The following is a 25,889-nucleotide window of genomic DNA, read 5'->3' on the forward strand; positions in this document are numbered from 1 at the left end:
CTGTTCTGTGCATCTTAAAAGGGACATGAAGCATATAAACCAATTACATAATGATACAGCATCAGAAGTGCCATATTGGGTCAGGCCAATGGTCCATCTAGCCCAGTATTCTGTCTCAGATAGTAGCAGAAGTAGATGCTATACAGGGGGACCATCAAACCAAGTATCTTTAAAGTTAGCTATCCCCTATTCAATACCCTTTGACTCCTGTATTTCATGTGCTTTCATGCTTCCATTTAGCTTTTCTTTTCATTTCAATTCACCTTCCCAAATCTTGTTTACATACATAGGAAAAGTAAAATGATAGCTCATTTACAAGAAGGAGTAGTGACTCATTTCCTCATGACTGTTTAACTTGTGAATTATAGTCCTACCCTTCATTGTTGAGTCAATGAAGAAAATGTCTCACTGGCACTTGTCAATCTACATGTATATGTGTTTCCATCTGTGTATATGTGTGTGTGTGTGCACACGTGCGTGCATTGTTGCATATAGTAATGTGTATTGGCAGCGTCACAGCCTGTGAGAAATTGGAAACTTTGACATTTGTACCTGGAAACTTTAACACTTGAGGAAGGAGAAAGCTACATAGTTACGGGATTGGATAAGAGTGGATTCTGTGCATATAAATGTCTTACCTTTGATTTACTAATGTGGAATAATTGGGATAATACTAATTTGGATAATTCTCTGGAATAAAATACATTTTTTTAACCTCACTTTGCATGGCTGTAATCAATTTTGTTTTTGTTTAGTGTCTTTCATACTCAAAAGGAGCTTTGAACTATCTTAAAAAATAATAGGTTACATGCTAATGGTTCAGTGACCAAGTAGATAAATGCAGAAGCTGTTAATTGGTCACACATCATTTTGTACATTAGCACCTATTCAAGTAAGTGGATATTAATGTCATTCTCTCATTTTTTTACCAACCCCCCCCAATATATATATATATATATATATATATATATATATATATATATATAGCCTTCACTTGAACTGCAATCAGGAATCTTCAAATAGGGCATAATATCTGTACAATATACTTCATCTATATGCACAGTGGACTTCATCTAACTGCATAACATGACTCTGGTCCCGATTTTGTGCCTACTGCTTATATTCTAGCAAACACTGATGATCTGTAGATGGGTTAAATGCATAAACTGCTCAGGTACATAGGAATTCTTTGGCTCCATTGTTTACTTTGTAACATGAGTATACTTGATTTCTAGATTTTTAAAGCAGCTGAGTAGGTTCTGTCAGAGGCATATGGCTGTCTCAGAAACAAGGTGAAGAGCTTTAATGAGGTCTGCAAAGTTTAGTGCAAGCTGTTCTTGTAGCTAATGAGCACTGTTTACATTAAGTCCCCTTAAGCACATTCTCTGGGTAAGTGCATAACCTTTTTCAGTCCCAAGGCTCTACATTTAGAGGGATTTCACTCTATGCGTTTTCCTGGTTAGAAAATGGAATCTATTAGTATGATAGCTATGACAACCACGATGTTACAAAAGGATCGCCTATGTGTATCAGTTCTGAATACAGAAATGTGGCTCATTCATAAGGGTACCACTCTTCTTAACTCATGCTTTGAATCCATAACTAGTTTGACTTTAATACTGAGTATGAACCCAGTAGAAAGCCACAGCATAAGAAATTTAAAAATTGTGCAACTTTCAATTTTGCAGGACTTAAGATAGACCCAATTTCTATTTTTGTAACCATATCATAGAAAACTAAATAAATGTGTTTCACAAAACAATGTTTGAAATCAATGTAATTTTTAACCAAAGATTATATTTTTAGTAATGGAAATTGTTCAATATTTTGAATGTAGTTTTGATACCTGATTACAAAATATTAATGAAAATGTTACAGATTTTTTAGAAAAATTGACTATATTGACAATATTTCAATTTCCTTTTAAAAGAACAGTCATTTTTATCAGAAAAACTTTATGTGCCTATATTTGCATTCATGTACAGATGTACTGAGTAGGTATAACATATGTATCATTGGGCCCATCTACACAAGACACTACTGCGCAGTAGCAATGAGTTTATTACTGCACAGTAGCTCGTTGTTATGGTGCGGTAGGGTTGGAGAGCAGTAACTGTGATGCAACGCTACTGTGCAGTAGTAATGCGCGACTGCACAGTACCTCATTGGTACTGCACAGTAGTATATGAAAGGAACCGTGCAGGGATGGGACTGCGCAGTAACAACTGCACAGCTCGTTGCTACTGCGCAGTCCACAGCTTGTGTAGACACGGCCAGTGTGTCTTAATAATTTGCCAATTGACTTTGATAATTGTGACCCTGCTCCTGCACACAGGTTACAAACCTGAATTAAGAAATATAAGTAAAGTCAATGGACTATTCATGTCCCTAAATTTACTTATTTGGGAAAAGGTTTGTAATATACCATAAAATGTTGTTGCAAATGTAGTTATGCTCAGTTGTCAGTGTTCAAAGTATTCTGCATAATAAATATAGGTTAGTACAAAGAGAAAATATGTACTGAGGTAATCTTAGCTATTACTTTGGCAAAATCAGCCCTATACTGTTTTCTAATATTTAATTTAAATATTTTTGTTTTCATATTTTATGTTGTTTCTGCAAATATTTCATAAGCTCTCATACCTCTAGTTATCAGTTCAGCTTTTTGTTTTGGATTGTGATGAAATAACAGATGTTCAGATCAGACTCTGAATACAGAGTTATGGCTAAAAAAATCTAGTGACTATCTTCCCATGATTATTATATTTTAAGTAGTTTATGACAGTGTCTCTGACATATATTAGACATAATAAAGAGGTTAATAAATGGTATTAATGAAATCACTGCTGAAGATAGGTCAAAACATTGGGAAGAGGCAAACACTGTTAATTATAGCTGGGAAGCTAAATTTTGAAAGTTTGTTTTAAGGATCTTTATTTTCAGTAGGTTATGAAGAAGTCAAAAGAGCACATCTATATCATCAAATATGTATGAATGAAATTTAGAAATAACTATCCATTATATTCCTTTTTCTAGTTATCTAGAAAAATGAGATATCATTGTCTTAGCTTAAGTTTTTATTAACATGGTGTTTTTCTCTTTTCTTCCTCAAGTTTTTTCTTTCCCCACTAAGCGGAAATTATTTTTTCCATCTTTTATGCTCAACTTAAATCAAATGGGCCTCTAAACTGTTTCTAGTTTTCCACTGATCATTACTACTTTATAGCTGTGTAATGAAAAAAAATCTCCTTTCAAGTGTAAAGAACACAATCTTCTCCAGAAACTCCAAATGATTACTCTTAGCATTATTTGCTCTCCCTTGCCACAACTTGCTTTTCTTTTCTGTAAAATACTCCAGAGCTTTAGGAATTATTAGGGTTTTTTAAATGTTCTTCATTGCATGTTCATTTAATATTTGCCCATCCTGTGGTAACTTCTCCTTGGCCAAAGGGTTGGTTTTATTTTGATTAGCTGTTGTGTAGCCCCCAGGTTTGTGATGATGAGTTTTCATATATAAAATAGTACTTCAGTATTCTGGTAATAGTTATATAGTAGCTCTCCATCAAGAAGAATGACCTTTCAGTAAATGTAAAACAGTAAATTGCCTTACACTAAGGTTAAGTGTTTTGGGAAATATCTGCTTCATTTCATACTTGGAAACGTTTTCATCAGACTGTTCTTGCACTAAATAATATCCCAACTCCGAAGTAATCCTCTTAGATTTTTTCTTATGTTACCTACTGACACTAGCTCTTGGATGCAATACTATCATATGATCATAGGAAAGTAGGGCTGGATGAGGGAGGAAGGAGGACCCAGGAAACTATAGCCCCCTTAGTCTTACCTCGGTCCTGGAGCACATCTGCGAGGGACCAGCAAGGGAGATCATGCTTAGGGACAACCAACATGGGTTCATTAGAAGCAGGTCCTGTCAGACCAATCTGGAGGCCTTCTATGACCAGGTCACGAAATCCTTGGATGCAGGTGTTGTGGTGGACGTAGTCTTTCTGGACTTTAGGAAGGCCTTTGACACTGTCTCTCACCCCATTCTCATTAAGAAATTAGGTGACTGTGGTGTCGATGCCTACACAGTCAGATGGGTCAGAAATTGGTTAGAGGGCCGCACCCAGAGAGTGGTGGTGGATGGGTCTTTTCCAACTTGGAGGGATGTGGGCAGTGGGGTCCCCCAGGGCTCGGTCCTTGGGCCTGCACTGTTCAACATCTTCATCAGTGATTTGGACAAGGGGGTGAAAAGCACCTTGTTCAAATTCGTGGATGACACTAAATTGTGGGGAGAAGTGGGCACGCTGGAGGAGAGGGACAGGCTGCAACTAGGTCTAGACAGGTTACAGGGGTGGGTGGATGAAAACAGGATGGGATTCAATACTGACAAGTGCAGGGTACTGCACCTGGGGGGGAAGAACCAGCAGCAGACCTACAGGCTGGGGAACTCCCTTCTCGTCAGCACAGAGGCAAAAAAGGATCTTGGAGTCACTATTGATTCCAAAATGAACATGGGCCACCAATGTGAGGACACGGTCAGGAAGGCTAACCACACCTTGTCATGCATCCACAGGTGCATCATGAGCAAGTCCAAGGAGGTGATCCTCCCCCTCTATGCAACACTAGTCAGGCTGCAGTTGGAGTACTGCATCCAGTTCTGGGCACCGCGCTTCAGGAGGGATGTGGACAGCATTAAGAGGGTCCAGAGGAGGGCCACTCGCATGATCAGGGGGCAGCAGGGCAGGCCCTACAAGTGGAGGCTATGGGACCTGAACCTGTTCAGCCTCCACAAGAGAAGGCTGAGAGGGCATCTCGTGGTCATCTACAAACTGGCCAAGGGGGACCAGCAGGCTATGGGAGAGTCCCTGTTCCCCTGAGCACTACTGGGAGTAACAAGGAATAACGGCCATAAATTGACAGAGAGTATAGAGTCTAGATTCGGGCTAGACATCAGGAGGCACTACTTCACAGTCAGGGCAGCTAGGATCTGGAACCAACTTCCAAGGAAAGTGATGCTCACTCCTACCCTGGGGGTCTTCAAAAGGAGGCTAGATAATCATCTAGCCGAGGTCGTTTGACCCCAGCACTCTTTCCTGCCCATGGCAGGGGGTTGGACTTGATGATCTGCTCAGGTCCCTTCCAACCCTACCTACTATGAAACTATGGAAGAGACCTTATGAGATCATCTAAGCCAGCCCTCTCCTCAAAGCAGGATTGTCCTTGTCTAAAACCTGACTAAATTGCACTGAAAAAATGTTATGGGTTTGTAGTGGGTTGACACTTCCTTAGGCAGAATCAGAAGCTGACTTCCTCATAAAAGCCAGTCAGTTCTTAGTTCCAGTCTGTTTATTATACATGCGGAAAGCTATGCACCATAGGAAACAACAAATAAGTATGGATGCAAAGAACAAACACAAAACCAAACCTCTGGTCTTTCTTCAGACCTAGAGAAGTGACACAGGGCCTGTGCTTCTCCTTAATACCAGCCTCCTCTCCCCTCTCTCAGTTTCCCTTCCTGGGAGCTTTTAACTTTCTCTGAGCCCAGCCAAGAATCTCTGCTGGCTGACCCAGTGTTTTTAAGCAGGTAGGCTATTATCCCCTAATGCCTGCATCTGGACTCCAGCCCCTGACCCATGCACAGGTCTAACTCAGAGACAACAATAGAGACATAAATGGAGGCCTGGTATATAGTTGAATACTCACCCAGAAAAGCAAAGCCTTTCTGTGCCATATGCTCTTATGTCTGATAAGAAAACAAGATTGAGAGAATGGGAATACAAAAAAAAAAGATTAAAAGAGAAGAAAGAGATAAAATACAACCCTCTGCTGCCCTTGCATAGGGCAGTTCCAGAGTGGGGTGTAGTGTTGCCGTCATGCCCCGCTCCCTTTTGGCTGTGTGCTGCAGGTGCAGTGAGTTCTCAGAGCTCGCTGGCATATCAGTGGCGTTCCTGCTGAAGGGTACCAGTGGCCAGCAGTGGCACTCATCCGCTGCTTTCAGGAAGCTTTGGAGGCTCCTCTCTGCCCACTTCTTGTTCCCCCTCTTCCTTTAGCCTGCTGCTGAATTCGGGGGAAGTGGTGGGGACAAGGAGGGAGGGGAAGAGAGAACATCAGCAGGCCCCAGAGCTGCTTGAAAGTAGGGACTCTGGGCAGAAGACCCCATGCTGACCAGCCAGTAAGCTCATAGAGCTCACAGTATACACACAGCTCTCTGCAGGAGCTGTGTGGACAGGTCAGTAAGCTCTGAGAGCTATCACTGGCACCCAGGATCACAGGGAGGGGTTTTGACCATGCCTGCTTCAGCAGTGTGGCATGTGGATAATGAACTTTCTTTACTGTGCATGAGCCATCCAGCAGAAGGGGATGCAAACCCCCATTGCAGTGATCCTTAATCTTCCCATGTACATAGAACCCATTAAAATATAGGGGATAGCTAGCATGGCTAAAACCATTGTAAATTGCACATTTTTGCAAAGTTGAGAGGATATGTAGAAGAAGGGTGGAAATTCCAAGTTATTTTTACAGACAGTTTGAGTGCTTTGCAGGTTGGTGAAAATCATGTATGAGGCTGAGGAAAGAGCTGTGTCATGTATGCCCAAGGGCTGATCAGACATCCACATTTGCAAGAACTGTAGTACAAACCTGAAGAGTGAAAGTATATTTCAGCTTAATTTTCAGTACTTGCTGAACATAGTGTTTATGCAATGCTTGGTGGCTACAACTGTATACTGTGGACATTTGGGTCCTAGTTCTCTCCAAAATACCAGGTAAGGAAATATAGTCTAGTTCAGTGGTTCTCAACCATTTTAGACTAAGGCATCACTCAGGAAATGCCAGTTTATAGCATTCACTCATTTTTTCAGCTAAGGAAACAAGATAAAACAATTCTTCTCTTGCAAAGAATTCAGAATATTTTTGATGCTATGGATTCCTATCTGACATCTCTGGGCTAATATTGTGAATCATGTGTAGATGTTTGCACAACTTACAGTGCTAATATTGTGTGGTACCCTGCAGTGCCCTTAAAAGGATCTCCTGGCATCACAGATCCTTCCATTTTCAAGGGGGAGCTTTCCCTTGAGACTCCCGAAGAAGAAGCCTTTTGTCTCTCTTCCAAAGGAACCCTGGTTTGGCTCTACATTGGGGAAGCCTCTGGCTTTGAGACTTTGGCTCTTCTCTCTCCCTGGTTTCCCTAGCAATCTGTAACACTCTCACCTTGAAGAACTCCTTTGTGGTCAGCTCCTGGGAAGAGGGGAGATGTTCTGATCTTCAAAGAGGAAGGGGTGCTTATGTCCCAAACAGCACAGCAGATTGCTTAGCTCCAAACAGTTTTTATTGTGCTGCTGCAGTTCTCTATTGCTCCTCTTGTGGATCCTTACTTACTTTCCATTCTGTCCTTGGGACTTTCTCACTGTCTTCTCTGGGACTACTCTCTTCTCTCCAGCTCTCTCAGAGCCTCACTCCTTTCCTCAGGCACAGTCAGCCACACTCCCAGCAAAACTCTTACGAGAGTATAATATTCAACACAGGGACTAAGGGTCATGCAATAAAATTAAACATCATATCATGGGGAGCAGTCTCTGCTATGGGTTGCCAGGCCAGATTGCCATCTGTCCTTGGGGAAAAAAGGGCATCTTGATGTCCTACTTACAAAACAATTTATAATAATTACTTCCATCAATACTTGCTCATAATGAGCCCTGAAAAGTGTTCCCCACTAGAGCTGCAGGCTAACTCAGCCCACTTAGCCTCTTTAATCACACGTGAGAGTTCCCATGCAGTGGTACCTTGGTTGTGAATCACTGATCTAGGTGAAGGTAGGGTAAGGTAGATACACAACTGGTTGAATTGTCATGCTTAAAGAGTAGTTAGTGGCTTGATATCTAAACGGGGGTAGGTATTGAGTGGCGTTCCCCAAGGCCTGCCCTGGATCTGGTCCTGTTACATATCTTCATTAATGATTTGGAAAATGGGATTTGCATATTTAGCATATTTGCAGATGATGCCATGCTGGGGGGAGTTGCAAAAGGTAAGATTAGTACTCTGGAAAGTAGGATTAGCGGCCAGAATGACCCTGATAAATTGGAAAAATGGTCTGATATTACTCAAATACAATTTAATAAACACAAATGCAAATTCTTGCATTTTGGATGGAACAGTCACATGCACAAATACAGATTGGGGAATAACTGACTGGGTTGCACTATTGCAGAAAGGACCTAGTGATTATGATGGATTTGCACTAAATTTGAGACAACTGCGTGCTTTTGTTGCCAAGTGCTTGAATCAGTCTTAACAATGGAAATATAAGAAGTGCTCCAACAATAACTACATTAAAGGAGGGAATATAGCTACTTGAGAGCAGATGACTAATTAGCAAGGAATAAAGAATACTAAAAATAAAAAAACAATGCAATAATAAAATACCATTTATTTAGTACAAGATACTCATTATGGGACTTACAGAGGGGTGAACCAGAACTCTTGAAAGGTAATTACCTCCAACAATGCACTGAAAAATATACCATGCATAGATGAGGGGGCATCATGTAAAGTATGAAGTAGTTAGAACAGTTGGACATTAGCTGAGTTGTGAATATTTTTTAATAGTACATGTTTCTTTTGATTTAATGTATTGGCATTTTTTTTGCCTTTAATTAAACTATTTAGGTAACTGTGAATACCCAGTGGTTATATTTGACCATATTTTTAACCATATTGCAACGACATTTCCTACTTGTCTGCAATGTTTAATGGTTCTTTTTCCTGTATTCATTTGTATTGCTGTTGATTCTTGGCACAGAAAGGTTTATAAAGGTTTGCTTTTGGTCATTTTGTTTTCTAGTAGGTGCTTAGGTTGAAGAAGCTCCTAATTATGTCCTTTGTTAGCTAATTTGTATACCATTGTAACCTCCCTGAATCTGCAATGATTACTTTCAAGCGCATTTGTGTTGGATATACTAAGACTTCTGACATATTAAGACTGGTGACATATCAAGGCTTCTGTTGAACCCTGCCTTGAGACCTTTGCTACAGACACCTGAGTGAATCTTTGCTGCACTCTCCTCCTCTTTATCTCAGAAGAGGCATAGACAACACGTTTTAGCAAAAGTTACTTAGATATAGAAGTTTTAAAAACTACTGAGCCCAGTTATGACTGGTGACATTTCCTCCTCTTATTTAGGTGGTTTGTGTAGATCTATACATTGGTTCTGCTATATATAAATAGGACAACCAATCATGTCATGTACATGTGATGTGACAGTTGTCAAGATATCAAAATTCATTACTTTATCCAACTGTAGGGGAAAATGCGTGAATTTCACAGGGAATAAGGTCAAGTAAGTTACCATAAGGGATTCTCTATAACAAATCCTCTTTTTTAATCCTATTTAATTAAAATATTTACCATAATATAGTTTCTCCAAATTACCTTTGTATATAAGCTAAAGAAGGGGACAGATACAAAGCTTATATTCCCTGTAATTGGAAAATGGCCTGGGAATAGTATCATATTCTGTATGATTAAGACAACGTAAATTACTATTATGGGTGGTGCTGGTATTAAAGGTGATACTGGTCATACCCCCCATTATTAAAATATGCTAAAATTTCCCATCATTAAATCCTGTTTTCAGTAGCTGATAAATGTGTCAAATCTTAATTCAATCTGGGCTGAAATTGTCCCTGCTAGGTCTCTTTCTCAGGCTGATTTTTTTTTTTTCCAAGGGGGAGCATTTTTAGTCAAATCATTCAGCTGCCACTGTCTGTGTCTGCACATGTGATAGACTGTGCAGATGTTACTGCGCAGTCATTTAGTACTTAGTACTGGCGTTACTGTTCAGTACCATCGCTATATGTTTTTTTTGTGATGCTACAGTGCAGTAGCAATTAGCTACTGCACAATAGTTCATTACTACTGTGCAGTAGTGTCACCACACAATTAGTACCCGGCAATGCTACTGCACTGTAGCACAGTGTATAGACATGCCCACTGAGAATGAAATTAGGGAAAATATATTATTTTGCCCATGTTAAAAAAGTTCTGCTGACCTTTTTTTTGAGAAGATGTAGAGTCCACATAGTTAGACCCAGGACCTAACTTTAGAGGCCTGTATGGCCTTTATATCAGAAATGTACCATTTCATCCTTTTGCCATTTCTGTGAAAATGTTCCCAAGTTGCAAACACTTGAAAAATTAGTTTGCACAGGCTTGGTAGAGACTTCTGTGTTTTTAGCAGATAAACTCTATAAAGATTTAATCTACACTGAGTATGTTCCAGACCAAGATTTAACTGGACCCTTGTTGGAGTTGCAGCTCTGGTGACTGCAGGCCACCCCATGTTCTGACACTTGGATCAAGAGACTAAAGACTGCACAGACCTCTCTTGTGGTCTCAGTGCCTCTCCTGATAACCTACCAGATATGGAGGCAGAAGCTGCCTGATTCAAATGCAAAGAGAGCAGATAGAAGTGGAGGGATCTGGATGAGTGCACTGAGACAATCAGCTTGGGGGTGAGATTGGGGATGGAGGCTAGTGGAGAGAGAGAAACAGGGATAGGGAGTTAGAGCAGAGACAAAGGAGATTGGATGCTGGGGCTGAATGTAGGGGACTGGACACAGAGACTGGGACTGGGAATTGGGAGGTGAAGGCTTGGACTTGGAATCAGAGGAGGAATGAGACTGGGACTACCTATGTAAGGAAACCAGAAGTGGAAGTAATGGGTGAGACATGAGGGAGATGTTTGGGAAACAGTGAGGTCCACAGGTGGAAAATATTATAATGTTTCAACGTATATACAAAGTATGAAAATATTGCATTTTCCTCCTAAACATTTTGCTATGGGCTAAGCAAAACTAAGTTACTGCCAATTTGAAGCACATTTGAAGGTTTGAGTGAGGAATATTCTTTCTTGACCCCACTGACATTCACTATAGTTGCCTGGCTAAATCACTTCTTTATGTCTTTTTTCACCAGGTGGTGACTGCGTTGTTCTTCAGAGTCTTGGCGCACTGAACAGGGCCTCGGAACATCTTGCAAAGTCTTCCTAGGAGACTGACATTAATTTTAGTTCATTGAATTTACTGTTACTTGAAAGTAATTGGCCATTGACAATATCTAACAGTAAGTGAAGTGAGAATTACTGAAGAGCCATTTACACTTTTAAACACTTCATATAATTTATTTCTTCTTATAGTCCATTCTTCTGGTACTGTATTCACAAAATATTATGCATGGTCTAGACTAATGTTACTCGATTGTGACTACAGCATTTCTATTCTCGTGCTGCATGGGCCAATAGGAAGGAAAACCTGACAGATTACTTACTCAATTAGACTGATCACCCCTAATTCAAGTAAATGTAAAGATCCTCATTCACTTTCCAGTCCCAGACCACTGTGAACATATCATAACCTGCTCCCGTATTTAGGAATGTATCTACCTTTCTTAGAATTAACATATGTTTCAAGTGTATTCCCCCTTCTTTCATACAACTTCCCAGTGGCTAATGCAGGGGAGGGCAATTATTTTGGCCTGGCAGGTTACTTAATGAGTTTTCATGAGCTGTCAAGGAGTGCACATATGAAATCTCTCAGAAGATATAATTTTACAAATTATAGATAAAATAAGTACATACTAAAAATCAAATATTTGTTGTGACATATTTAAATTTGATTTCAAAAAATAATTTTGTCTTGATTGATGTGTTTTTGAGTAGTGTATATAGAAACACTTATATAACAACCCAAAATAAAATCTTACTCTTGTATATTGTGAGTGTGTGGGGGAAATGTGTGCATGTGGGGGGAGAGGTGTGCACATATCTGTAGGGGGCTGCCCACACCTAAGTCCCAGGAGCTGGCTGGGAGTAGGAGAAGGGAGGAAGGAGACAGGGGACATGTGCAGCAGAGCTCGCCTAGGCAGTGCAGTATAAGTGCAGTCTGCTCCCTCCATAAGGCCTGTACCTGTCTCTGTGGCACTCTGCTTGGGGCCAAGCCCCACCTACTCCTACTTGGGGCAGCCTGTGCTGCACTCCCACCTGTGCCTGCCAGTGGTCCCGCCCTGGCCAGCATGCACAGCTTCCTGGCAAGGCTGCTCCCAGTGCAGCTGCCTGGGTATTGCCCAGACCCCACCCCCCAGTAGCTCTTCTTCCTCCTTCTCCTGCCCCTGCTGCATCGCTCTGGGCAGAAGGTAGCGTGGGGAACTGGTGGCTTCCTCCCATGCTATCACACACCCAGCCAGAAGAGGGGAAAGCTCCAGCTGGGTGACTCCTACCCCAGCGTGTGGGACTCCAGCTCCAGGTACCAACCACCTTCCACCCACTCTATGCACCCAGTGTGATGAGCAGCCATCTGTGGGTGGCCAAGTGGGTGGAAGGTGGCTGGTAGCTGGAGCTGGAGCCCTGCATGTTGGGACAGGAGCCACCTGGTTGCAGCTTTCCCCCACCTAGCTGGGTGTTTGGAGCCCAGCATAGGTCCCCATTGCTACCATTGCTTCCCCCTGCTACCTGCTGCCCAGACTGGTACAACAGGGGCAGGAGGAGGAGCCACTGGAGGTGGAAGGATCTGAGCAGTACCTGGGCAACTGCAACAGCACTGGGAGCAGCCCCCTGGGGAAGCTGTACCTACTGGCCAGGACCAGGGCAACTGGCAGGCAGGAGTGTGGTGGGGGCTCCCCTGGACAGGAGAAGGCAGAGCTTGGCCCTATGCAGAGTGCCATGGGGAGAGCCATGAGCCAGATACCATCAATTGGTGGGCGCATGCCCATGGGCCAGTTCCAATCAGCTGGTGGGCTGGATCCAGTCTGTGGGCCATATTTTCCCCACCCCTGGGCTACTGTCAAGGGTAGGGCAGGCTAGGGCAGGGTATAGCAGGGAGGGGTGGGCTTGTTCTGTTACACACGATACAACTATAGAAAGGAACTAACAACCCTTAAGACCTGGGATGAAGTCTTCTAATTCAGTGGTTCTCAACCTTTTTCCTATTGAGACCCATTCGCAAAGATCCATGGTCTGTTCCAACCCACACCCCCTGGCCCTGCCAGTGCCCAACTCCCAGTCTCCTGCCCCGCAGGCCATGCTGGTGTCCCTCACTCCTGACCCGTAGACCCCTCCCCACCCCTGCCCTGTTGGAGGGTCCCCCAGCTGCCCCCATCCTGGTTGGGCCAAAGCATGGTGGCTGAGGTGGTTCTGGCTCATATGGGCGGCAGTGAAATGAGTCTGGCCCCAGCATGGACTGAAGGGAGGAGGAAGAGAGGGCTGTGGTACCCTCCTGCCCTGGGCTGGGGCTGCCGCACCATGCCAGGCAGCCTGGTCATAGCCCCTCCTGCCACCTGAGCAGCGTTTCCCAGCTGTTCTGCCCCCGTGAGCACAGGCACCAGCCCCCGTGCTGCCAGCCCAGCCATGCAGCTTTCCTCCATCTGCTTCCCCCACTGGAAGGGGCAGGCACCTTCCTGCTGCCCCTCTGCCCTGCCACAGCTCACGACCCTTTGAAATATTCTTGTAACCCACTTTTGGGTTGCGACCCATACATTGAGAATCTCTGTTCTTATTAATGTATTTGTTCATGAATCCCACAGTTCTGTTAGCAAGAAGCAGGGTCTAACTGAACCCTAAATGCTTGTAAGGATGCACAGAGTACTCCTGTCAGGGTGACTGGGCTGGCCTACAACCTATTCATTTTTACAGTGTTTATTGAGGCAACTGAGTGATCTTTCTGAGAGTAGAAGATTATTGCCTCCTGTGACAGAGATCTGGCTCCAGCATCATGTGCTGTTTGTATAACAACTAGATTAAGCTGTCAAAGGCCAACCCAGGTTCTTAAATTTAAATTACCAGCTGCCAAGAAATAAACATAAAATTGAATGGTTTACATCTTAAAACAGTGCTCCTCTATCAGAAATCAATGTACCATGGGAAGTCTAATGCAATGCTTAAAATGGGGAAAAGGATTTACAAGTTAGGAACAAGAAATATTAATCTCCTAAATTAGTATGCTAATGGACTATATTAAAGATGGACATGTAAAAATATATTCTTGTGTTTATAATATTGGTTCATTGTGTCATTAGGATATATTCAATTATTTAATCTGACTATTTAACATGTTTACATCTCACAATTGGTAACTATTTGTAAACCAAGACATTCTTTTTAAAAATGTATTTCTTTAAGAATCTGTCATGGTTTTGATCTTTACCTGAAGCAGGGGTGGCAAACCTGTAGTGCATGTGCTACAAGTGGCAAGGGCACCAGACCAGGAAGGGGACAGGCAGCAGTGCAGCTGATAGGTCAGGAAACAAAAAGCAGAGCAGGCAGGGAGCTTAGAGTGGGAGGGAGAAAGCAGACCCACAGACTGGGCAGGGAAGGGGATTGGAGTAGCACTTGGAGAGTGTGGGGGGCTAATTTGTGGCACACCTGCCAGCCCCCACTGGCCTAAAGCATGACAAGGGTGGCTAAATCCAGAGATATTTGGGGTTTGCAGTATTGTAATCCCCGCTTCTGCTGGGAGTCTATTGCTGAAGTTCTGAAACAGGAACAGGCCATTGGTGGAGCTATAGTATTTAAAAAGTATTAGCTACAGCTTTGCTAATTGTCCTGGTGGGGATCAACAAGATCCACTTCCCGTAGTGATTCCTGGTAATGTCTCTGATGGCTAAGAGCTCCTGAATCCACAAAGATACCAAAGCACACAAAATAAAGATATGGACACCATTTTTGTTATATGAATTAAATGTGGTCCTGGTGAAGGTTTATGATTAAGGTACTGGCTAGAACCAGGGGACATTTAACTTTATTTCCTTTTTTTTTCCTTCTTGTCTTTCCATCAATTTAAATTTTAAGATAGCTGAGGAAGTCACTGTTTCCTGGAACCAAACACAGTGGGGTTGCTGGTCTTGGGTGAGGCTTCTCCATGTTACCATAATTCAAAGTAAAAAACATACTGGTGGCAAGCCTGGAAGAAAACATGTCAGGTACAATTTCAAAGGTCAAGTCAGAGACTGGCACAGTAAGGTAGATTTGAATATTATTGACAAAAAGATAGTAGTTGATATGATGGGTCCAATGAGATTGCTAAGAGATTACTAAGGATAGAAAGTAGGGAGGTTGGAACTGGCTGTAGAGTCCTCTGTGTACAGTTATCAGAGATAAATATATTTAATGAGATTACTGATTCAGCTAATCACTTAAAGACACTACACTTAGTTCAGAATGTAACATATGCAGTCTATACCAGTGGAAAACAGAAAATGGTCAGTTGTGAAAGTTGTAGAAAATGGAGTAAAATAGAAGGATGGTGAAACTCCTATGACATATTTCTCTATTGTGCAAATAAACTGAGAAGAGAGTTTATTGCCTTTTTGGCATATATCTTCAGTTTGATCCTTGTGGACTAATTTTGCCTGTCAACAGTGGAAGATTCAGCCCATCAGTTCCATAAATTGGTGACCATGTATGCTACCTAATATAATGGGAAGGCTTCTGTGCTGATGAGATTTTTGTATTTGTAAGAAGTGCCTACTCCTAAGGCAACGTGAAACGCTCTTGAGCAGGGGCAGGCAAAATATGGCCTGTGGGCCAGACCCAGCCAACCAGACAGTTTCATCTGGCCCACGGGTGCCCACTAATTAATTGCACCCTGCCCAGCCTGGGTGCCTTGCTCCCATGCTCAAGTGCAGAAGGGGCCAGCCCAGCCAGCACGCACAGTTTCTGGCACTGGTGCAGCTACTGGGGGACCTGCTAGGCTTCCCCATCCTCCAGTGGCTCCTCCTCCTGTCTGTGCTGCAGTGCTCCCTCCGGGCAGCATGTAAGGAGCAGCAGGCGAGGGAGGGAGCAGGAAACTGCAGCTGGGTGGGAGTGTGGGGCTGGGGCTGGCGGGAGCACGGACCCTGGAGCTCATTCCCAGAGGGGTGGCAGGAGCATGGAGCTTGGATGGGCAGAAGGTGGGTATGTGGGGTATGGGGACCTCCCCATACATTTTCCCACCATGGCGCAGACATCCCACCAGCAGCAGCAGCAGTTGGCTGCAGGCCCTTGGAGGGCCCCTGGCTCGTGCAGGTGCTGCCATCTGGCAGAGCATGGCTCCAGCCAGTTTCGGGAGCTGAATGTGGCAGCAAGGAGCAGAGCTAGGCTGGCCTGTTTCTATCACACGGGGCTCTCTGTGGTGCACATACAGCTCCCAACACTCACATGCCACGGGGGAGGAAGGGGAAGCCAGTGCTGGGAGGCTTTGCTCCAGTGGTGCGTGAGTGCTGGGAGCTGCACATGTGCTGCTGGGAGCCCTGTGTGTGCTAGAGGCGGGATGGCCTGGCTACACTCCTTGCCACCATGTTCAGCTCCTGAAACTGGCTGGAGCTGTATGCCACCAGGTAGCAACGCCTGCATGGGTCATGGGCACCCTGAAGGCCTGCTGCTGCTGCCAGCAGTGGGCACTGTGAGCCATGGGCAGGTGTGTATGGGGAGGTTCTCATACCCCCCCACCCTCACACCCCAAAAAAACCACACACTCACATCCTCTTCTATAACCCTCCACATATACACCCCCCACAACATACCCCACACCCCCCCACACAGCCACACCTCCTTACAACCCCCCCACCCACACACCCCATACCCCACAATACACACATACCCATCCCTCAACCACACTTGACACACACAATATACAAGAATAAGACTTTATTTTTGAGCTATTATGCAATCAACTCTATATACACTATGCAAACCCAAATCATGACACAAATATTTTTAAAAATAAAATTAAAATATGTTGAAGTAGTTGTTTGACTTTTATTATATGATTTGGGGGGTTTTTCTGGCTCCAGGATGGCAAGCTCCCCTCCCAAAGGAATACTTCTGGGGGTAAGGGGCGGGACTTCCAGTGGCAAAGGTCAGGGGTTGGGGTGGGACTTCTGGTCCCAAGATGGCGAACAGGAGGCAGGGCACCTGTGAAGGGGCAGGGCTACCCTTGCAGCCCTTGACTGCTCACCAAAACTCACTAAGTGGCCCTGCAGCCAAAATAATTGCCCACCCAGTTCTTGAGTATGAAAACCTTTAAAAACCACAGAAAGATGCTACTTCTCCAAGTTGCCATTGCTTAACTGCAGCCCCCCTCCCATCCATCATTGTTGTTTAAGCATCTTAAATTAGAACAATTTATTTCGACAGTACAGCTTGGATGTGTTATGTAATAACTGACTCCCAGTTGGGTGGTCCCAGCATGGAACTAGCATTTACCCTGCTTTTCAATAGCAGGTGGATTTTGACTCTGTATAGACTATATTTCCATCCATTTTTGGAGAATAAGGTGACCTAAATAGCTAAACAGCTATGAAGTGAATAGTACTGAATTTGACGCATCTATTCAGCTGAAATGTATATCAGTTATGCTTTTAGAAACACACGCATGCACATATATATTAGAGTTGTATATTGTTTCTCCCAGTTCTTTACACTGAAACTTGCTTTCTTAATGGGTATGTTTTTATTCTAATTTTATTATACCAGTGTATAAGTATGATAAAAATGTACCTGCAAGCTATAGAAAATATTTTCATTTGTTTTTCTTTCAAATTTGTATTTCAGCTGTGTTGTAGTTACACCCAACTCCTAAAAAAGCTAGATAAAAAAATCACAATAAAAAAGCAATTTTTAAAATATTTTAAAAAAAGGACTTTTTGTTTCAGTACTTCATATTTTAAAATCTTCAATTGTTAAAAGTGGATGTTTTGTACTTCCTTTTTCATTAGCTTCTTATTTGTTACTAGATTTTTTCTTACTGTAAAGTTTTGCACTGAAAATGTTTATGTATACTAAACAAGACCTAGCAAGCCTCAATAACCCCTCAACATTGAAAGCAATACAAATACAGAACACAGAAAAACAAACTGATCAGCAAATAACCTGTGCCATATTTATAACCATCATCACTTTGTAGTATATTGAATTTCCATTGAATCAAGACAGCTGAAAACGCCTTGACTTGGTGTACTCCTTCATCAGAGTTTATAGTTTGGGAAATTCTGTGCTAAATCAGTTCAGTGTTTTTGCAAATCCCACCAGTAGAAGTTTACCTATGATTTTAGGAGCCTAAGTGTAGACTTGTATTTTGAACACTATAACCTGTGTGTATTAAGATATTCACAACCATTTTATCAATGCATTGAAAGTCTACATGATTTTTCACTATTAACACTTAAGAAATTTTCTTCTGAATTAACAAAGATAAAGAACAATATCAACTTTAGACAAGTTTTTAACAAAAATGCACTGTAACATTAATCCTGGAGGCTGCAAATACTTATCTCTATGCTTAATATTAAGCACATTGGTAGTAGTAAAGCAGTCCCTGTTCACTTGTACAGTTACATACTTAGCATTAGCAGGATCAGGATCTTAATTTTCATTATTTTGTGTTTGGCCTATAGCAGTTTTATAAAATTCAGTAAGGTACCTTACCCATGGTGGCACTAGAAAGCACCATTTGTAACTGAATTTATTAAAACAGTTAATCAAAAATGGCAGGGCACAAATATAGAAATTAGTTTTACAGGACCTCAGTTTGACTTAAACCAGGGATTTAAAATAATGTAGGGGCTGACATTAGTTATTTAAATTACATTTAAAAACTGGTCCTTGCTGCACAATAGGGCTAGGGACAGACATTACACATAACCCAGTTTAAGTGATCAGAAACTGGTTTAAACCTGCAACAGAACAGATGTTCAGTGCATATAAACCAGTATAAAAATGGCCCAAACCAGTTTAAAATAAACCTGGTTGAATGTAGTATCAGACTTAACTGATTTGGGTCAAACCAATTTATGGAATGTCTGTCCCAGACCCCTTGCCAGTTTAAGTTAAATCAGACACCCCCAGCATCCCAGCATGCTCTCCGGGCTGGGCAAGGCTGTCTGCTCCACAGCAGGGCTGGCCCCTTCACTCTGCTCCCTGGCTGCAGCTCAGCATAGACTGCAGGCATCCCTGCTCCCCTCCTCCCTTCTCTGTCCCCTCTGCCTTACAGACACCTCTCATCATTAGCTAGCAGACCACATGCTGGCTATTGTCCATGCTGTGGGAGATGGGACAAAAGGAGAATCAACAGGTATCTGGTAAAGTCCCTCTGTTGTTTTCTTAATGAGGTGATAAATACTGAGTTAGGGGTGATAAACACTGTTACCAATTCTCTGCTGGGTTGGTTGGGGGGGGGGGGGGGCTCCCTAATTAGAGGTCTTGCCAGGGCCTGGCCACACACCCCTTAGCTTAGCACTGTACAAGGGAAGGGAGGGCTGCTCTAGCACCCCCCGGTTTCTAGCATGAGCCACTGCAGGCATGTCTCTGCATGTCTGGGATGTCTGTGCAGTTACAAAGTGATTCAGCCTAGCCAGGTTAAACTAACTGGCAAAGATTGAATCAATTCAGGCTCAGGCTTTTTCAATATCTGTCCCTAGCCCAGGAAATGCTAGAACTTGCACCATCACTGTGAAGGCTATAGGAGATAGAATCATAGAAAACGAGGGTTGGGAGGGACCTCAGGAGCTCATCTAGCTCAACCCCCTGCTCAAAGCAGGACCATCCCCAACTAGATCATCCCAGCCAATGCTTTGTCTAGCCAGGTCTTAAAAACCTCTGGACCCACAACCTCTCTGGGTAACCTGTTACAGTGTTTTACTACCCTCCTAGTGAGAAAGTTTTTCCTAATATCTAATCTAACCTTCCCTTGCTGCAACTAGATATCGTTGCTCCTTTTTTGTCCTCTGCCACCACTGAGAACAGTCCAGTTCCATCCTCTTTGGAACCAATGTTTAGGTAGTTGAAGGCTGCTATTAAATCTCCTCTCAGTCTTCTCTTCTCTGGACTAAATAAGCTCAGTTCCCTCAGCCTTTTGTCAGAAGTCATGTGCCCTACCCCCATAACCGTTTTCACTGCCCTCCATTGGACTCTCTCCAATTTGTCCTCATCCTTTCTGTAGTGAAGGGCCCAAAACTGAACACAGTACTCCAGATGTGACCTCACTAGTGCTGAATAGAGGGGAATAATCACTTCCCTTGATCTGCTGGCAACACTTATGCTGCTTCCCCAGCTCATTCATTTTCAAGCTTAGCTTCCAACTTTCTCCACCTTCAGCTAACAGGGTCTACTGTGGCAGCAGACAAGAAGGTGTAGCTTCTTTTCTTCCTCTTCCTGATTGCTCACTACCTCACTCCAATGATAGCAGACTGTTTTTAACTCTAGCTAGAAACATTCGGGTGTGGAAATAATTTTCAGTGAAGCCTTGGGTACACTGTCAAGATGTCCAAGAAGGCTTGGTTTTGTTTTATGACTCAGAGAAGTACATTTAATTCTAATGATTACAGAATTAAAGAAACAACATATTTTGACTGTTTTTGCCTAGTTTGCCATGTTTTTCAATACATAATGTACGATATAGCAAATTAATTCACATTCCAATAAAGTTATATATTTTTGCATCAATTTAAAACTGAAGATTATAGCCCCAGGCCCCTAGCATATTAGTTAAGCTTCTAGTTTCTTTTTACCTGCAAAAATGTGTGTTGTGTTGTATGTCATGATGTACAACACCATCAGCACTCTCCTTTTCAAAATCCTAGATCCACCCATAAACCCCACTAAGTTATGAAAAATAATACTCAATATTGAATATTACTTAGATGCCATATTCAAAGGATGAGGCTTGAAAATGAAGAAGAAGCAGAATCTAGCTGGTCAAATGCAATCTTGAGTTCCTTCTTTCTTTTGTAGTATTTAAAATAAAAGGCTTATTTGTTTATATCAATTCTATTTGTGATGAATCATAGAATCATAGAATCATAGAAGTAGGGTTGGAAGGGACCTTGTAGAATCTTCAGGTCCGACCCCCTGCCTGGGCAGGAGGGAAACTGGGCTCAAGTGACCCTAGCCAGGTAGGCATCATGTCCCTTTTTAAAGACCCCCAGGGTAGGAGCCAGCACCACTTCCCTTGGAAGTTGGTTCCAGGTCCTAGCTGCCCTGACTGTGAAGTAGTTCTTACGGATGTCTAATCTAAACCTACTTTCCAACAACTTGTGGCCGTTATTCCTTGTTATCCCGGGGAAACAAGGTCTCCCCCAAACCCTTCTGGTCCCCCCTAGTGAGTTTATAGGCGGTCACCAGGTCCCCCCTCAGCCTTCTCTTGTGAAGGCTGAACAGGTTCAGGTCCCATAGCCTCTCATGGTAGGGTCTGCCCTGCGGTCCCCGGATCATGCGGGCAGCCCTCCTCTGGACCCTCTCAATGTTGTCCACATCCCTCTTGAAGTGGGGTGTCCAGAACTGGACACAGTACTCCAGCTGTGGCCTGACCAGTGTCGCGTAGAGGGGGAGGATCACCTCCTTGGACCTACTTGAAATGCACCTGTGGATGCATGATAAGGTCCGGTTAGCCCTGCCGACTGTGACCTCGCATTGTCGGCCCATGTTCATCTTGTAGTCGATGATGGTTCCAAGATCCCTTTCTGCCTCCATGCTCTCAAGAAGGGAGTTTCCCATCTTATAAGTGTGCTGCTGGTTACTACTGCCCAAGTGCAGCACCCTGCACTTGTCAAAATTGAAACACATCCTGTTTTTGTTAGCCCACCCCTGCAACCTATCCAGGTCTTGCTGCAGTCTTTCCCTCCCTACTAGCGTGTCCACCTCACCCCAAATTTTGGTATCATCAGCAAATTTGAACAGGTTGCTTTTCACTCCATCGTCCAAATCGCTGATAAAGAAATTGAACAGTGTGGGCCCAAGGACCGAGCCCTGAGGGACTCCGCTGCCCACTTCCCCCAAGGTCAAATATGACTCATCCACCACCACCCTCTGAGTACGACCCTTCAGCCAATTTGCAATCCATCTGACTGTGTAGGCATTGATGCCACAGTTGCCTAGTTTTTTAATGAGGATGGGGTGGGAGACTGTGTCAAAGGCTTTGCTGAAGTCCAGAAAGACTACATCCACGGCGACACCTGCATCCAATGCTTTTGTGACCTGATCATAAAAGGCAATCAGGTTGGTCTGACATGACCTGTCCCTAATGAAACCGTGCTGGTTGCCCTTGAGCATCATCCCCGATGCCGGCCCATCACAGATGTGCTCCTTGATGATCTTCTCAAAGAGTTTCCCCAGGATTGAGGTAAGACTGATGGGCCTATAGTTGCCCGGGTCCTCCCTCCTCCCTTTTTTAAAGATGGGGACCACACTGACTATCTTCCAATCATCTGGCACCTGACTCGAGCACCACGAGTGCTCATAAAGCCATGCCAAGGGCCCTGCAATAGCCCCTGCTAGCTCCCTCAACACCCTGGGGTGGAGAGCATCTGGACCTGCTGATTTGAACACGTCCAGCCCCTCCAGAAGCACTCTAACCCGGTCCTCCTCAACCTTAGGTCTGGAGGTGTTCCCCTCAAGACCGTCTTGAATCACAGTGGGGGAGTCCTGGTCCCTGCACAAGAAAACAGAGGTGAAGAATTTGTTAAAGAGGTCTGCCTTCTCCTCTGGCGCAACCACCAGATTGCCCAGTGTATCTTGCAGGGGCCCCACATTTCCCGGTGCCTTCTTCATCCTCCCTATATATTTGAAAAAGGACTTTTTATTATCTTTGATCTTGGACGCTAGTCCTAGCTCTATGTCCACCTTAGCTTTCCTAACAGCCCCCCTACAGGCCCGAGCAGTGGAGGTATACTATTCTTTGGAGATAGTCCCCCCCTTCCACCGGGTGTACGCCGCCTTTCTGGCAACCAGGCATTCCTGGATGTCCTTGGTGAGCCAGGGAGGCTTTTGGGCACTCTTGCCCACCTTGCTTCTTGTTGGGATCATCACCCCTTGGGCCCTGAGTATCGTCTCCTTAAGGAATGGCCACTCATCTTGGGCACTGAGTTCCCCTATGAAGATTGCATTAGTGTGACCACGTCTACATGAGACACTGATTGCACAGTAATTTGTTACTATTGCATAGTAGTTCATTACTATGACGCAGTAGTGTCACATGGCATGAAGCATGGCGCGACACTAATGAGCAATAGTAACAAGCAACTGCATAGTCAGTGTCATCAAGAAACTGTTCAGGGACGCTACTGTGCAGTGTATTCAAGTACTAAATGACTGCGCAGTAACAACTGTATAGTCAGTGTCTCATGTAAATGTGGCTTGTTATGTGAAAAAAGTAGAGAGCTGTGGAAGTTAAAGTCTTCTCAGGGGACTTGGGAAGAAACTCCTCTTGCCCCCAGACTGGATAATGAATATTTTAAGTGTTATTCAGTTTTTTCGTTGAATAATTTTGAAGTATCTATATTTTAGATAGCTGATATTTTAGGTTAATTAATATTCAAGGGTATTTGATATTTGGGGTACTTAGTATCTAAGGGGTAAATGTTATGAAGGGCTAGCCATTTGGGAATGTTGTTATTTGGGGGATGATTGATATTTGGGATAATTGCTGGTTTGTGATTATAATAGCTGGGTGGTTTAATAGTTGAAGGGGTAAATTAGATAAGGATTCATTATTGGATACGGATTAATTATTTTATTTATTTATTTACACTTTAATAAACTATTCACTTTGTTTAGGGGAGCCATGCATTACAACCGATAAGGTGACTGATTACAGACTAGATGGATCTGGGTTTCCACTCATTGTTTTCACCTCCAGTGTGTCCCTCAGGCCCACCCAGCCTCCTATCCAGTGAGTACCAGGACCTAGCAGTGAGTAAAGGCACTGATCACATCATCTCCTTCTTGTCCTGAGTTTAAAGAAATAGTGGAGCACTGCTTCAGTGGCTTGCATATTGGGATACCTTTACTTTATTCACTTTAATTTGCTTGTGAGTGAGGAAGCCGTTCCTTTAGGACCCCGGATGTATATTGTTTTTTGGGTTCTGGGTAGGGGTTCTAGCCAAAAACTCCCAAATTGGAACCCAGTCCTTGTACTGCTACCAGGGCCCAGCAGAAGGGTTACAGCAGTTACAATCTTTGCCCTATCCTTGAAAAAAAGCATGGCTCTGATCCATTAATAGTTTCATTTTTCTTTCCTAGTAAGGACAAGGGGACACAACCAGTGCCAGTTCCAGTTGGGTGAGCCCCAGATCTCAATCCAATAAGCAAAGAGGTGTAGAGCCAGCAAAAATCTCACATAGGTCTGGACCTTGACTTCTATCCAATAAGCTAGATGAAGTCAGCCAGTAACCCTGACATAGTCCTTTCTCTTTGTTTTAGATGAGCAAACTTAAGGGTGTTGAGTTAGTAAACTTCAGAGTCTATTTAGGTGGGGTATGTGGGGTAGGAAGGCATATTTTATACTTAGATTTTTCCAGAAAAAGTCTCTTTCTTAGGCTTGAGGAAAATCACAAAGGCTTTATTGATAGAACTGAGAATAGAGCTCTTCTACCTTCTTTTCCCCCTAAAATTAAATATTCAGGTACACTGTTGAATATTCAAAACAATGGTACCCAAAATATTTTAGTATTGTATTTTCAGCTTTAAAAGTCCCTTTTCTTTTCATAAATATGCTACTATATTTCTTATAATTTGTTTTTTAATTTGTTCATGAAAAATAAAAGTTGACATATTTTCAGCCTAATTTCATCAAAGTTTCTGCACAGAATTTTGGCTATTTTCCATACAGAATGAGTCTAATGAATCACTGTTTACCTTTGATATTAATGCAGATTTTCAGGTATGTTGTTGTTGTGGATTTTGCTGTACTGCGGGAATATTGGCCAGAAAAGATAGGCATGTTTGAGGCTGCCAATGAATTTAAGAACCTTTCCAAGTAAGCCTTGGGGGAAGGGAGCTTGTTCTCAGATTCTGAATTTCTGGTGAGTAGCTTGATGCAGCTCTATTAATAACTGCAGACTTTTTAATAAGGTGACAGCTGGTAGGATAATTTAATGGACAAGCCTGCAAGCTTTTTCCAGAAACAAACTGTTCAAACTGCAAATAAACACTACTGGGTACAGAATCACACGTTTCTGAGATGTTAATGTAGGTTTTGCAATTTTCATACTCAATTAGGAATGGCTAAATAGGTATTGTAGCTCTTACACACTTATTTCTGTAGCCTTAAAATACCTCAGATAGCTAGTTTTATTTCTCATTGGCTCTTGTAATATCACAAGGAGCATATGGACAAACTAGCACAGTTAAGGCCTTGTACAGATTTCTGAGTCTAAATATTCACTCCAGGTTGGACTTTAGTGATCAATTTATCCCAGGAATAAGATAAAACCTCCTGAACTCATGACCAGAAAAAAATTAGTTGAGCTGATATAGGGGTTTAGGTTGTAGCCGTGTTGGTCTAAGGGTATAGGCAGACAAGGTTCCTTGGGTGAATTTAATATCTTTTATTAGACCAACCCAAATGGTTGGAGAATAGTTATTAAGCAAGCTTTCGGGTTCAAAAACCCTTCGTCAGGCTAAGGAAGCTGCAGCAGTTGGGGTGTGCTCTTCCTGGATGGAATGAAAAGTAAAGAAGCCAGGGGCTGGGCTGGGTTGGGCTGGGGAGTTAGTTGCCAGGCAGATTGTAATGTATCAAAAATCCAATGTCTATGTTTAGTCCATGATTTCTAGTATCCAGGAGGTTGATGAAATGGAGCTCATAGGCTCGTCTCTGGGAAGTGTTGTGTAAATTTCCCTTGAGGATTAGGACTGAGAGATTGGAGAGAGTGGCCCTCCTGTTCCCATCATCTGGAGGAAGTGTTGATTATTAAAAGTGAAATTGTTGTGTGTGAGGGTGAAGTGTATAAGCTCAGTGATATCTTTGGGTCTGTATTCTGGGTTGTAATCTTGCTCCTGTAGATATGTAAGGCAGGCATGGATGCCATCCTGGTGTGGGATGTTGGTGTATAGGCTGGTAACATCCATGGTGGCTAGAAGTGT

Source organism: Alligator mississippiensis, chromosome 1 (genome assembly GCF_030867095.1).
Source record: "Alligator mississippiensis isolate rAllMis1 chromosome 1, rAllMis1, whole genome shotgun sequence".
Classification (NCBI taxonomy): Eukaryota; Metazoa; Chordata; order Crocodylia; family Alligatoridae; genus Alligator; species Alligator mississippiensis.